Below are 16003 nucleotides of genomic sequence, written 5' to 3'. Positions count from 1 at the left end.
GTTTTATCCATTTATTGTAAGGATTAGAAAATGGAATGCTGCCATCTATGCTGTCATTTTTAACTTTGCCGGTCACAGAGTAAAGTAATAAGAAGTGACCGTAGGTAACAAGGTTTGGCTCTTTTATGAATTAATTTTCACTCAAAATGAGCCACAATGTAATGAAATCCCTGTAACGTGTCATGTTGCATGAGACTACTCTTCCCTATTGCTTCTCTAAACCTCCCACTTCCCCTCCCCACCCCCACTTCCAATTTGAAGCTCTTTCAGACGTCTCGATGAAGAGATACTAAGAATCCTTCCATTTGATACAACACTTTGCACATCAGGAGGACGTCTCAAAGTGTTCCAAAAGATATACTGTAAAGTGCAGTGACTGTGCGTTTCTGGAACTCCATCCCACAGTCCCTTCGCCTTGCCCACCCCCCACCCTTGCCTCCTTCAAGGCCCGTCTCAAGACCCTCCTCGTCGACTGTGCCTTCGGTCACCATCCACCCTCGTTGCCCTCCACCCTCCGTCCCAACCCCCAGCTTGAGTCCCAAATCCTTGACTGGCCAACGCCTTAGCATGTCCTCTCGACATGAAAGGTGCTATACAAATGTAATTTGTTGTTGTTGACATGCTGGGGCAGGGGGCACTTTCAGAGGCATCTTTGACTAGAAATGCACAGTCACTACACTTTGTACTAAATCCCTGAGGTGTTCTCTCCAACGTGATAAGCCTCTCTACCGAATGCAAGGTTTATGCATCTTGCTGGAGTGGGCATTTGCGATCGTGTCATAAGCGAGTGTGTGGGGCCTATGCCCCCTGTGAGTGTGTGTGTGTGTGTGGCTGACTCCCCCTGTGACTGAGTGTGTGTCTGTGTGTGGCTGACTCCCCCTATGACTGAGTGTGTGTGTGTGTGGCTGACTCCTCGTGTGTGTGTGTGTGGCTGACTCCTCGTGTGTGTGTGTGTGTGTGGCTGGCTTACCATATAAACTCCTTCGGTACTTTCAGGAGTTGATAGAAATTGTGGCTTCAGGGATCATCGTATAATTCTTCCGAGAGCAGAAAAAGAAGGGGGGTGGGGTAGGGGGAAAGAGTTTGGAAACTCCACTGTCTGTACCCCGTAAAGTATATTCCTCAATGCAAATAAAGATATGAGTGTCATTTTTACTCTAAACCATTTTTGCTATGTAAAATATATCATTTGCCCAGATGTGGCTTATGGAAAAATAACAATTTTGTTATACCCACTTTAAGTCCCCGGGCTTGAGTTTAAATTTGAGTCGATGCCGTGATTATGACCACATTGTAAATGATTATTGTGCTGCCAAGAAAAATCATATTGTGAAAACCCCACCAACGGCCCAAGTAAATTAATACACCTATTACACTGACACGGAGAGTTATTGAGCAGCTGTGTGAAGCTTCAATGCTGAACTGAGAGGAGAAATGGGTATTTTACTTACACGTACACCACAGCAACGGAGCAGGAAGGTACAGAGTTGGGGCGAGAGGGTGGGGTGGAAAGGGAATCTTTCATCGGACGCCAGGAAGCTTTCTTATATCCATAGGTAATTAATAATATAATAATATTAATAATAATCCTTGCATTTAATATAGCGCTTTTCACGTCAGGAGGACATCCCAAAGCGCTTCACAGAACACACTGTAAAGTGAATTGACTGTATATTTGTGGGTGAACGCGGCAGCCAATTGCGCACAGCAATGTCCCACAACAGTCGTAGATTGAAAATGACCAATTTATTATTGTTTTTGGTTTTGGAGGGATTATTATTAGGCTCTGTGTGGAGTAAGGAAACTTGCCCAAGGTTTCGCCCTCTGCCTGGAATTGAACTCAGGTCTCTCACTTGCAAAGCGAGTGCTCTAACCACTGAGCTACAGGACTCCACAAATTAACAAATGGAACCAGGTTACTGGGAAGGATGGGTGAGGCTAGGACTCTGGACTCATTGAAGAAACAGCCCAATGTTGTAATGGGAGAATGTCATTCAGACAAACTTGTCAGTTCTCCGTTCACTCAGAAAATTCACAGTCACTATATTTGTGAAGCGCTCTGAGGTGCCTTCCCAATATATCAGATGTAAATATTGTTATTAATATTATAATATATAAGGCAGAGGGAGCTCAAAAGTGATGTTTTATTTTGAGCGCACATCCATTGGGGGCAACCATAACTAACAACCATCCAAAACCTTGACAAGTAGCAGGAAGCTTGCCAGACAGTTTTGGCTGGTTAAACTCCAGCACTACCACAACGCACACTCTGTGAGTCCCCACACCTCGGCTCTTTCTAACCTGCTCCTAGTATTTTCCGGGATGAGGCAAGCAAGTTGTGGTTCTCTCCCCTTCCACTCACCCCCCCTAACCCCCACCACACACACACACACACACCGGGGTGAGAGTACGCACTCTGCACCCGTCAATAGGCAGAGTGGACTTGAAGGCAGCCGAGACGTCAGCTTTGTAACGAGTCACATGTGGTTAAAGCCGAGAATCATCGAGGACTTTACAAAGGACACAAAGTGTTTGTGAGTGATTTTTTTGTTGTAAAAAGAGAAGCCCCGAAACCACAAATGTTGCGTAGGAGAGATGAGCGGCGGTAACAACCTGTTATAACCCAAGCTCGAATCAAGCGCTTGGAAATGTGGCCTCATCTTCCAGTCAAGCTGATTCCCCTCAATTACAGTTTAACTATACTGTCAATTAACACAAAATTTGCCCTTCTGGTCACCTTCATTAAACAGCCATCTGTCCTGAGCAGTCAGAATCAATTGGTTTCCAATTTACTTTGGTGCACTTTTTTCTTTTGCGCAGTCATAAGAAATGTCCAGCTCTAATTTGAGTTTGTTTTTTTTAAAAATTAAACTCAGGCCAAACTCTGAGCGAAGAAATTGTTTGCAGTTCGGTATCTTTCGTTCATTCTGACACCAACTTTGGAAATGAACGGAGTGAGGGTTGCATGTGTGCGCTCACAGAGTGTGAAATTATTTTGAAGGCTAGCAAGTGTCAGCCTGGCTCAAATGGTATCGCTCCTACCTCGGAGTCAGAAGGTTGAGAGTTCAAGCCCCACGTCAGGACTTTGAACTCATGTTATGTCTAGGCTGTAGCTCCCCATGATAACATTGTTCATTCACTTTGTTGCAGTTTGTGGGACACCCCTGTGTGGAAATTGGTCCTTATGCAAAATAAAGAGCACTACACTTTACAGTATTATGCTGTGAAGTGCTTTGAGACATCCTCCAAAAGTGACAAGCCATATGTAAATGTAAGGATTATTATTATTAGGATTATTAATAAGATCTCATACTCAAAAGGTGCCAGTGAGTTTGGATGGTACGGGACACTGAGTATTGAGCTCTAAGTATCTTTGGTACTCCTCTGCAGTGTGTGTGTTGCTGTGGAATTCAAAGGTCCCATACATGCTGCTGTAACTTTTCCAGATTTTTGAGAGCTGTTTTCCATGCCTCCTCCTGCGAGACTGAAATGGGATTGTCCCAGGCAAAGAAAGGGTTTAAATGTCCTGACCACAGCAATCCAGCGTTTCTGTTTTTCCAGTTCAAAGCATTTTCAAGGCAATTTTCTAACGCAGTCCTATTATGTTTTTTCAGGTATGTGTGTAGTGTGTGTGTGGAGTTATAGAGCTCTGAAACGTGTGATCGCATGCCTGTTAAAATATTATGTCAGGAACATTGTTAAGATGTGACTGACTGACATCATGTCTGAGTGAAAGAAGACAGTTTTACAGTTCAGTGACTAAGTGTCTCTATTATACACTGGTACACTATAGCCATGTGATGTCATTTAGTTTCCAAGAATTAAAATTGCACTGAGACGTGACTGCCTGAAAAGAATTGAACAGCCTTTTTTCATATTATATTATAGTATAGAAGTATTGAGTCCCCTGTTAGTGGTGCAGTCTGATTCAGAATGTGATCAGTTGTAAAGTTCACACACCTGGCATTTGCCTACTCTCGCCTGGCTCTGGCTTCCTGCTTGTCCCTCGTCCCCTCCACTTCACCATCGACAGCCAAGCTGCCAGCCACTGCGCCCCGAAGCTTTAGAACTCTCTTCCCCCAATCCCTCCTTGCCCCTTTCCTCCCCTCTTTTAGGTTACGACTAAAGACCTTCCTCTTTGACTGTGCTTATGATCACCTCCCACTGGCTCGGCATCAGGCTCCGGCACTGTTAAGGCTCTGACTAGTGGGCTTCCTCTGCATAGTGTGCAGGCACAGAGGGTCTATGAGTGTCTAGCGAGGTCCCAGCAACCGCTGGAAGCAGCGTCTTCCTCACTGTCATAATGGTCCTGTTTATAATTCAGCCTCTGAATATTGTGGACTCAAAGCAGCGTATTACAACAGTGCTGGCCTGCATTTGAATTGCAATGAGTTGTTTGTCCAGTAGGTTGTTCAGTTCTGAATATGTTCTATTTGTCCACAGAGAATGGTGCATTCTGATGTTCAGGGAATGTTAGGACTTTCTTTGTGGATGCTATGTTAAAAAAAAACTTACATTTGTCGCAGTTCCATCAAGTCGAAAGGTCTCAAAAATTCTCAACAGGCGATATCTGTAAAGTGTACGACTTGTGCATTCATAGCTGAACACGGCAGCCAATATGCACGCAGCAATGTCCCACAAACAGCCATGTAGTGAGTGACCATTTTTTTTCTCTGCCAGATTATTGAGAGAAACTCCCATCCCTTTTCCAACCGTGCTGTGGAAACTTTAAAGTCCCCCTGAAAGCAGCCATGTGGGATCTCGGTTTCATGTCTCATCCTCCACGCCACTTCCCACAACACAGTGAATCTCCCGACTCACCCCCTGCACCCCCGGCTTCCATTCCATCTGTAACATTTCACCCACAAGATACACAGTCACTACACTTTACAGTATTGTCTGTGAAGCGCTTTGATATGTGTTGAAGACATGATGACACTCTATATCAAATGCAAGGATTATTATTATTATAACATGAACTATTAACTCTCAACTTTTTGTGAAGGACAAAAGATTTTTTTAAGTTGCAATAGTTTCGGCCATAAAACTGTGCTTTGTGCCCTTTATTAAAGTGGCCTCATGATGCTCTGCGTGTGCGGAAGAGGGATTAAAAAAATGCAGCACAATAGTTCAAAGTGATCAAAGTGAAATATAAAGACAGTACGCAGAGCTGTAAACTATCGATAAATGTAAAGTATCCTGTGAACAATTATCATCCCGGAACCCTATTAAGTGGAGCCTGCGAGGCTGTGTTACTGAAGTTACGGGAATGGCAGATTAATTTAGTGGACGTAACAATGTATCTGAAATGCCAATCTAGTGAATTTAACAATGTGGTTGGGACGTCTTGTTTTCGGTTTTCAAAGGCATTTGTTCTCAGATAAAGCCCAGGAAATTGTTAGCTGCACACTGGTGGGAACCTATGGATAAGAATACTTTTTTCTATCAATTGTACTGTTCTTATCCCCCAGAGCTGGTGCAGTGGGTGTGGGAATAGCGTGCAGCCAGTGTGTTCTGTGTAACTGAGATAGCATTGAAAAGGCGAACAGGCGAGAAGCAGGCATTATTTCCAGAGCGCTCAAGCCAGGGGAGCTGGGGACAACCTATGCTCTGCAGTGCGTACGGACAGACAATGCACTGCTGTGTTTTGCGTTCACAAATCAGGACTTCAGTCTGAGCTGATGGGGGGTGGAAACCTGGGCAACGATTGCCTTACAAAGAGGATACTTGCACCCACTGAAGCTGTTGTACAAGGGTCCTATACCAAAGTAACCTCTGGAACTCCATCCCAGAGTCTGTCCAATTCGCCCCCTACCTGCTTTTCAAAAACTTTGCTTTATGACTGCACTTTCAGTCATCTTTGTTCCCCCCCCATCTCCCATCTCCCCTCCCCTTCTCCCCCCCATCTCCCCTCCCCTTCTCCCCTCCCCCCCCCCCCCCCTCCCCCCCCCCCCCCCCCCCACTTCGGGGAGAGATTTCATAGTATTTTGCTTCTGGGGAGATTTTATGTTTGGCTCTTCACGTCTCATAGGAGAGAAAATGAGTTGGGCAGATTCCGTGCAGAGCCGATTGTGTATGGTCGATTGGATGGATCAGGAAATATGCTGATCAGTGACCTCATGTCATTTCATAACTTGTATGTAATATATGTAATGTGTTTAATGGATATAACGTGTGTAACCTGCATACAAACTGAGGAGGGGTGGGTAACGGGTCCTTTTCATTCATCCTGGATCACTCACTTTCAAATCCTTGCATGGCCACGTACCATCTCTGCCTCTGCAACCTTTTGCCCCCTTTCATTCCGCAATCAGATTGCTTCCCATCCTCTGCCCACTCCACCCCAACATGGATGGACCGAGTGTTCAGCCATTCTTCCCCTCATTCTCTGGGATCTCATCTCGGAGTCTCTCCACCTTGTTCCTTCTCTCCGCCCTACCTTAAAATCCATTTCCTCCTTCCTCTCCCCTATCCTCCCCAGCTCCCTTTTCAAGTCGGAACCATTTTGAGATGCCCTCTTGACGTGAACAGCGCTACTTAAATGTAAAATGTTGTAGTTGTCACTGGACATGTCATGTTGAATAGACAGAGAGAGTATGTGGATGTGTGTGTGTGTATGTTTATGTATTAAAATTTTATTTCCCTCTGCTTCGAGGAGCAACAGTTATACAAGAACCTGTTCAGAAAAGCTTCCAACAATTGAAGCCCAACAAAGGCATGTTTTTGTTTCAAGATCCGTCTCTTTGTAAAACAGAACACAAGAAACCATTGTTCCAAAAGTTCAATATTAAGAGAGGCTTTTACATCATGTGTCAGCATGAAACGCGTTAGAAACTGAAAAAAAGGTTCAAAAAAGTAAATGTTCTCAACCCGTTCCTTTGATCCCTGTTCAAAAGGCCTTATCCAACCATTTTTTTTATGGGTCAATTAAATATTGCACAAAGTGTAATTGTTAATTGAATTTAACAAGAGTCAGAATATACGGGCCTTCCTTTGACATGATTTGCATTGTAACTTGATCTGATTTTTCCCTTTAAATTAGTGGCCGAAGAATCCAGTTATGATACACTTCATCACAATGTGAGATCGCTTCATAGGGCGATTTTTGGGTGTGGAATTCTCCTAACATTTACCAGCCAAAATAACCCCCAAAAAGTGCACTGAAAGCTGGCTGGCGCAGTCCCACATCTGGGCTTTGTAAATTCAAAGTGCAGATGTGGGGCTGAATCCCCAACATTCTGACTTATAGACAAGAATGCTACCGACTGAGGCAGGATAAAATTTGTTACCTGCTAACAGTCACTTGCACCAGGGACCAGAGAGCATGCGACAAAGAGAAATTTGAGTCAAACAGCTTCAGCAGAGGAGTTAGTGGGGGAGACAATTGACAGAGGGGGAGAGAGAAAGCTATGGAGGTGGGAATGGTTTGCTTCACTTCAACTTCATTGGAAAACCCATTGTTCATTTCCCAGACAATCCGAAGATTTATATCTCCTGGAAGTGAGATACGGTTGAGCAACAAACATTTGTTTTCAACACACTTTATTCATTCCTCCACGAGTGGTACTTCCACAGAGGAAACCTGGTTGAAAGGCATTTGAGTAAGGAATTTGTCCATTGACTGGGAAGAATTGGATAAACCGTGGTAGCTGCAGATACAAAAGAGTCAATTATGTTGATCTAATTCACAAGCGCAATAAATCCATATCGTATTGCATGCCTCCCGATCTTTTGTTTTTAACACAAGTTATAGCATGGTCTGTGGCTATATGAATTCACTTCCACACCACTGTTGCTTCGGTCCACATTGTCGCAAATAACAATGAGCTCACAGTCTCTGATGATGCTCCAGTGCAGTGCTGGGGGATGCACTGCATTGTCAGGGGTGCTGTCCTTTGGATGAGACGTGATCCCATTTGTCTGTTCAGGTGAAGCTAAAAAAAACTCTTAACGTTACTTGAAAAGAGAAGGGAGTTTCTCCTAGTGTCCTGGGCAACAATCCCCCACCCCCACCGATAAAATTGATCATTCGTCTCATGGCTATTTGTGGCACATTGCTGTGTGCAAAACAGCTGCCACATTCACCTACACATACACAGGTGAGTCACTGGGCACTGGGAGTCAATTGCTCCCTGACTGAGAACAATTCCCTCAGTGCAGATGGGGAGGGGAGAGGGGCATTGAACGTGGATTTCCTCCTTGTCTTCTGTGCACACTTCCACGCAGGCTCCCAACTGAACTATCTGAACAACCCATCGAAAACTTCTCAAAGGTGTTTCACATAAACCAACCAACCAGTCGTTTAACTTGATTTCAGATGTCCAACGCGACACATTATTTCTTCTTCAAGAACACTTTTCCTTACCCGCTATTCTTTTCCTGCCCGCTAGAACCATTATTGCCCACCACTGAAGTGATTAAAAAGATCTGCAATACTAATAATTATCTTTGCAATTGATGTAGCGCCTTATCACGCCGCCTCAAAGTCTGCCCCGCAATCTGACATTTTGTTTGAATTGTAAATAATTCTGTGGTTTTTTTTGTTGTTTACATTACGAGTAACTATGAGTGAGTGAACAAAATGAGGCTTTTGTGCAGCAAGTACAAGGGATTCAGTCATTGCGTGAAAGCACCTCACCGGTACATGGCTTGATTCACTCAAGGAGCTCCCCAAGTTTAACAAATCAAGATTGTACCATTCAAAGAAACCAGTATACTAAAACCCATTGCTAAATATACTCTCATGCTAGTAAGTAATAAATCCTTGCATTTGAACCAGCGTTATAAGGTGGTATATCAAATGTAAAGATTAGATTTATTATTATTAAAGACACAGTCACTGCACTTCACAGCAACTTAGTGACTCAAAGTGCTTCAAAGGAATTGCTGTCAAGTGCAAGTGACTGTGTCTTTTAACAATAATAATGATCCTTGCATTTGATATAGAATCTTATCATGTTGATGGGATGTCTAAAGCGCTTCACAGGGTGCACTGTAAAGTGGATTGACTGTTTTGTTTTTGTGTGGGCGAAATGCGGCAGCCAGTGGAATGAGTAACCAATTTTATTTGGGAGATTGTTGACGAGGACACTGAGAAAAACTCCCTTTTCTTTTCAAATAGTACCTTGGGATCCTTAACATCCACCTGAGAGATATACAGATCTACATTCCTTTTATGTGGTACCTGTTCTCCCTTCTGTTAAAATTCTCCCCTTCCTCATATCCCTTGCACGGCGATCCATGGTGAGGCCCTTCAAAGTGGTCATCCTATGTGAAAGGCGTGTTTGTTGAATCAAACCGAGTCTATTCGGTGCAATGCATGGATTTGTGTCATGGGTGGATCAGTTTTGTTGGGTGCTCAGGGTGCTTGTTCTTGTCACGATTGGATATCCCCTCAAGACTGAAAGCCTCTGAGACTAAAGCGTTTTCACTCATTAAAGACAAGATTAGCCAAAGACAACTAAAGCATTTTCGGAAGTGGCAATGGCATCTCAACTAACGCTGAGAATGCACAAGCCTCATACAAAAACATTACAACAAGAAGGCACAAATCTCTCATGCTCTTGTTTCAGCTGTTGTGCATAGATACCAGTTGTAAAATTACCAGGGCAGCGGTAATTTTCCATGGGACATAGAGCTTCAGTTCTCCAACATTCCCAAGATGCCCAGGCTGCATTCCTTACACAGGAATTGAAGTGCTTCCCACAAGTGCCGCAGGGCTTCAATGCCAAACATGGGCACCCGCCCAAATCCCACAAGAGTGTTTGTTACTCACAGAGGAAGTACCCTGTCAAGCCAAAGTATCTCTCTCCTTCCGACCCTTCATCAGTTGGCAAGTTACTGCTGTGTAGTTTGGTTAAATGTTTCAGGGTTTTTTCCTAGATGGGGCAGGATTGAACCGGGAAGCCTGGAACCCACTGCCTAGGACTCCTGCTCCCCCAAACACAGATTAGTTAGGGAATTGGCGGAATGTATTATTGCTTAATGGAATGTATTCTTTGGAGAAATGTATTCTTTATCCAGGGAGACTGCACACAACCATGTGGCCGCTGTGTCTATTGTTTTCACAGTAGATGGGTGTGAAGATCCGACTCGATCTTGGGGGTTAACTCAATCTTGGGGGTCTGAGAGTTTTGCCCTCACCAGTCCTGGCACTTTAAGCCAGTCTTCCCGGGATGTACTCATTTAGAATGAGCAGCCTGTGGTATGTGGGGGAGACCAGACAGTGATGCAGCAAGATAGATTGCTCACCGAGTAGATTAATCCTCATTTTCTGCTTGTAAGCCTCCTGCACATACCTGCGTCTCACCCTCCTCCCCTTTCAGACCTGTTGGACAGATGAGATTAGGGAGTGCAGTAACTGCTAACAGATGCTTTGCAGAATTTCCAGTTAGTGACCAATCTTTTGAGTATTGTTTCCCTCTGTTGCCCCCCCAAAAAAAAATCTATTCTTAGCTATTCGCTTCCATGTGGGATATTAAGTCTTCCCTTGACTTTAAATAAATGAATCTCTGATCTGTGAGGTGCTCATTGGTATGGATTTCTGGAGCATATTAGGAGGGGTAACTGACAGAATTTTGGTCTAATTGATTAGTTTTGTCAATTGAGGCCCATGTACTGTATAGCACTGTACTGCAATGTGTTGTACTTTATGGGAGGATGCTATGTCAAAGATTGCCCTGGTAGGGTTTGTGCCTGGGCTACTATGTCTAGCGAGTGCTCATTCATCTGTAAACCCGTGGTATTCAGAGACCTTTATTCAGACAAAAAAAATGCATCCAAGATTCTGAGTACTGCGTAGTTTAGTCTGCCTTCAGATTACTAGAGAAACCCAGAACTGAAGAAAAATGACTTCTAGCTTATTGCTTAAACTATGATGTATTTTTCTGTCTTCTTTCTGTCTGTCTGTGTCTGCCTGCTGACTGCCTCTTTCTCAGCCACTGTCTGTCTTTGTGTCTCTCTCTCTGTCCATCTCTGTCTCTGCTGCCTCTCTCTATCTTCCTCCTTCTCTCTTTCTGTCTCTCTATCTCTGTCTCTTTGTATCTGCTATCTCTCTCACTCTTCCTCCCTCTTTCCTTCCCTCTCTCTCTCTCTCTCTCTTAGTTTAACCCTTCCCTGTATCTTGGTTCATCCACTTTTAGGGCGTGATAGAGCGTACATATATTTAGAGCTCATTATTGAAACTCAAATAGAGGTATGATTTGGAGGGACGAAAGGGGGTGGGGTTGAGGCTGATTTATATTTGTGAAGAGCTTGATTCCATGTCCATTTATGGAAACAGTTACTCAAAAAAATACACCTACAGATCATTACTCCAGAAAGCCAAAAGGTATATATTTTTAAAATTCAGAAATAATGGGTTTTGGAGATGCCTTGCTTCTTTTTGATAACCTGCTGTTCCCAGTTATTAATATGCACTTAATATTCCTGGATATGACACACTTTTACTGTACTACAGTCAGACTGAGTGGTTTGAACGAAAGGCGACAGGTTTAACAGCCGGTACCTGTTAATGAGCGGTTTCACAAACATGAAACGCCCTTGAGCAAAATGTAGGCATAAATTTTTATTTTAAAAAACTGTGTTGCAACTAGGATAAAAGGAACATCTATTTATAAATGCAGATATATATGGATAGAATACAGACATAGGTTTATTACTCTCAGCGCCTCCTGTAATCTTTTATCTGTAATTATAATAAAACACATCCCTCTTTTATTGTGGAAAGTCTCTGACTTTGTGTGAAAAAAGTTTTTTTTTAAATAAATATCAGGGAAAGTGTGCTACAAAAACCGCCTATGAAAAAATACATGCGCTTATTTGGTGTCTCTGAAAGGCAATTTCTTTATAAGGTGATAAAGGGTGCATATATATGTACGTAAGTGTCCTACATAAAGTCCTACAGTCAATTCACTTGACAGCATATTCTGTGAAGCGCTTTGAGACGTCTAGAAGACATGAAAAGCGGTATATCAAATGCAAGGATTATTATTATCATTAATATTACTCTGTTATAATGCAGTGATTTGGGTCTGTAAACTCAGCCCCGTTGGTTAGATAGGGTGTCAGCCTAGCTCAGGTGATAGGGCTGGTGCCTCTGAGTGGGAAGATTGGGTTTTAAGCTCCACATTGGTACTTGGAACCCAAGATCCTGTGGCAAATAGTATTCAAAAAGAGAAGGGCTTTACTCCTGATGTCCTGGCCACCAATCCCCCAAATGAAATTTGTCAATCACTCCATGGCTGCTTGTGCTATATTGCTGTGCGCAAATTGGTTGCCTCATTTGGCTACAAAGTACACAGTCACTCTACAGTTTACATAGCCTGTGAAGGGCTTTGAGACATCTTGATGCTCTGATAAGGTGTTATAATCAGTAGAGTAAATCATCAGGTAATATTTATTTATTCAGGCTTTATTTGGGGAAACAAACAACAAATCTAAAAAAAAATTAAGTTTCAATTTAAACCTTTTTACACAGTTCTATGTTTTCTTAAAATGTTACGGTGAACGGTTTTCACGGGCAAAGACTGGTTAAATCCTGGCTGACTCATTTGAAAAGCAGTTTGATGCTGCGATGGGAGGACGGTCGGGTGGAGAGATGAGATCAAATGGGCCGAAGGGTCTTCTTCATCCACAGAATCTCACTGTAGCAAACAGAACAATTCAACTCAGGGTTACGGAAATAATGGGAATTTTTCCTGGGAACATTCCCTAAAATGGCTCGTAAATAACTTAGAGTGGCTTCGAATGAAGTGAGCGGCTGTCGGTCACTCGGCACCACATCACAGCCAGCACCACCGAACCGCCAGACTGCCCGCTCGATCCAAGAGCTGCTTTGCAGCATCGGTGACCCGCGATGCAAGGGTTAAATGGGAAACGGCATTGTAAACTAGCCCTCGAAGGCTCTTAATGCCTGACTTAAAATTTTCACCAGTTAAAATGAAATTTGCTGGGTGATTTGGATTCTTTTGCAAAATGATATTCTGGCTGGAAACTCAATTTCATACCAGATCCGATTTAGTTTGATTGTAAAATTAACCTTGGTGGTTGTGTGTATAAATTTCCCTATAAAATGCGGCGAGCAGGGCAGAGAGAGAGAGAGAGGGTGGAAATGTGCAACGGGATTTTTTTTATGTGTATATTTCACATTCCGTTGACTTAGGTAGAGACACTTGAATTGCGCAGACATCTGTGTACAATACTTGTTTTTAATGTTTGTCCCAAATGTAAATACTGCAAACATTTTGAAAGTTTAAATTGCTGTCTGACATTTTACCCTTAAGTGGGATGGTTGGGGGGGAGTGAGGGATTGCAAGCGAGTGAGGGGGTAAGAGAGAAAGCATAAAAAGTAATGAGGTCGACCAGGTCAAGGAACAATGCTCACACAGCAGGTTACGTTATATTGTGCCTTTAAAAGCATATGCATGACATGCTAAGATGCTTTGATTCACTTGCTGCAGAAACAAAAATAATATCAGCTGGTGAAATAATTGCTATGCTACACTAGCAATAAACTGCTGGTCTGGCAACTCTGATGGGCACCTTAGCATGCTGCCTTGTAAATAAGTTTCTTTGAGTAAAAATTATACGTTGGGTTTTTCTCGCAAACCTTCTCGTCCCTCTTTTACCTCAAAAAAATTTATTGCGGTCATTTGCGGGGCGATGGAATCTCAACAGAACTTTAACCTCGCTTGTTAATGTGTGTGCAGGGAGAAGGGGAAGGGGAAGGAGGCGGTGGCAGGGTGGGGGGGGGGGTGGGTGGGTGGCGAAGAAGCGAGATGCATCGGGCACTTATTTCGAAATACGTCGCAATGCGCGGCCAATATCATCAACGCAAGTGTCAGATTTCCTGTTTGATCAGTAAGTCATATTAATATATGGCTAAGCCGGTGTATGTGTGTGTGTGTGTTTGAACACTGTAGCAGTCTTATAATAAAATTCCTATAAGGAGTTTGATGGAAGTACATAAAGAAGCAAACAACCGTGTAATTGGTTCACTAATGTCAGGCCACTTCTGTAATCCTGAAAGAGCTACCTGTGTGGATCAGTCCTCCGCTTTCTCTCACTCTCTCTCTCTCTCACTCTTTTTCTATTGATTTCTTTTATTTATTTGTTGCTTAAAATCTTGACGCTCGTGCAAAGCCGACCCTGATTTATGTTCCAAAGGCAACTAACTCCGTTGCTGAGCAAACGCTTTTCTGTGGTGAGCCCGGGTTTGGGGCTGCGTTGTGACCGGAGCTGAACAAATCGCTCGTCCGTGATGGAAAGAAGTCAGCCCTGGTCGCTCACCAACTGCACAAAATGGTCGTCCCATGTTGTTAATCTGTCCTTCGCTTTCTTATACATACAGCGTCTGAGCTCTTTAAAAGCTTCAGAAACAGTGTCGAGGAAGAGTACAGAATAGAAAAGCCCCACAATGTACTGCATTCGGTTCAGTGGCCTAAATAGTTTTCCACTTCTGTAGCACCTTTTTACGGAAAGATGCCTCAAAGAGCTTAACACAGCTGCCTGGGAGCCCGAGCGCTGGGGTTTTGGGGACAGCGGAGGAATTTTGCAGGTGGGGTAGGGAAAAGGTGACCAAAAGTGCAGGTAAAAAGTTTTAGGTTGGTTTTAAAGATGGGGGAGGGAGCAGGCGAGGCGGAGGGACTCCAGAGACCTGGGGGGAGAATGGCTTCTCGATAGTAACATGTTGTATTCCGCACATTATTAAGGTACGAAGAGTCACAGCCCTCCTCTTCAACCCAACACTTGTCCATAAATGGTTTATTGTCAAACGTGAGCTCCTTTCGCCAATTCGCACAAAGGTGGAGAGGTAAGCCACAAGCTCTGGTTAGGCTGACGCCAGAAAGGACCTTTGTTAAACCCTTAATACAAGCCAGTTTCCATGTGTCTGATACTGACCGCAATGCACAGTTGGCGTCAATTGACCGGTGCTACAGATATAACAGCAGGAAGGGGACCAAATAATGTTTGCAGTGCACATACTGACTGTCCAGTAATAATGATGTGTAGCTCTGCAATGCACAGAACATGGGCTATGAAAACTACAGAAGCAAACAATTTAAGTGAAAGCTTGATTTACAGTAATCACTTCCTGATGCAGTCAGTCATTAACAATTTAATCAGTTCAGAGCATTTGCTGGCTAGTATTTATGGTGGAATAGAACGAGTGATACCGCGTGGGTTTCATTTGCCACAACTTTTTTTTTTGGAGAGTGAAGTTTAAGCTGGTGTGACAGTAGCCACTCATTTTAAGGTTCTCGTTCTCCTCACCACAAGATGAGTTGGGATGAAGAAGGCCCTTCGACCCATCTGATCTCATCCTTCCAGAATACCCGCTCTATAATAATCCTTGCATTTGATATAAAGCTTATCACGTTGTTGGGATGTGCTTCACAGATAATACCGTAAAGTGAATTGAACTGTGTATTTTGTGGGCAAAGCACAGCAACCATTTGCGCACAGCAAATTTGAGTGACCAAATCATTTTTATTTTGCTTTTTGAAGGGATTAACCAATACGTGCTCTACTGTCCTCCCAGCACGGCTTCTAAACAGCCGATGGCACATACACTGTAGCCCGATTTAACACTGGAATTCAAAGTGCTGCAGTCCATCAGTGTTGACCGACTGCCATGAAGAGGATAATTAATGACAGGAACAGGTTGACAGAAAGGGTGGTAAAGACCAGAACACTGGACTCATTTGAAAAACAGCTGGATGCTGTGATGAGTGGGTGTTCTGGAGGGAACAGATCAGATCGGCCGAAGGGTCTTCTTCATTCAAACCAATCTTGTGAACCAGCACTTTTCTGCAGAGTTGAAGACCACATGAGGAGAATAGTCCAGCCAGCACCCCTTAACCAGAGTGTAACTTGTTGACGTTGAGTTACATTTTACACAGGCTAACACGTCTCCAGGGTACGGTGATCAGGCGAAACCAGAAACAAATGGGCGTTTTGGAGGCCAGCGAGAATACACTGCAGGAAATCCAGTTCCTTGTAT

General features: G+C 43.5%; 1 protein-coding gene across 1 annotated transcript in view; it reads left to right on the top strand.

The window, feature by feature from the left end:
- The window catches only part of LOC103175086 (ethanolamine kinase 2), a 121092-nt gene that overhangs the window by 63103 nt on the left and 41986 nt on the right, over positions 1 to 16003 (top strand). The window lies entirely within an intron of this gene.

This window comes from Callorhinchus milii, unplaced genomic scaffold (assembly GCF_018977255.1).
Source record: "Callorhinchus milii isolate IMCB2004 unplaced genomic scaffold, IMCB_Cmil_1.0 Scaffold17, whole genome shotgun sequence".
In the NCBI taxonomy this organism is placed as follows: domain Eukaryota; kingdom Metazoa; phylum Chordata; class Chondrichthyes; order Chimaeriformes; family Callorhinchidae; genus Callorhinchus; species Callorhinchus milii.
Note: the sequence above shows the minus strand (reverse complement) of the source record. Positions and strands in the feature narration are given on the sequence as shown.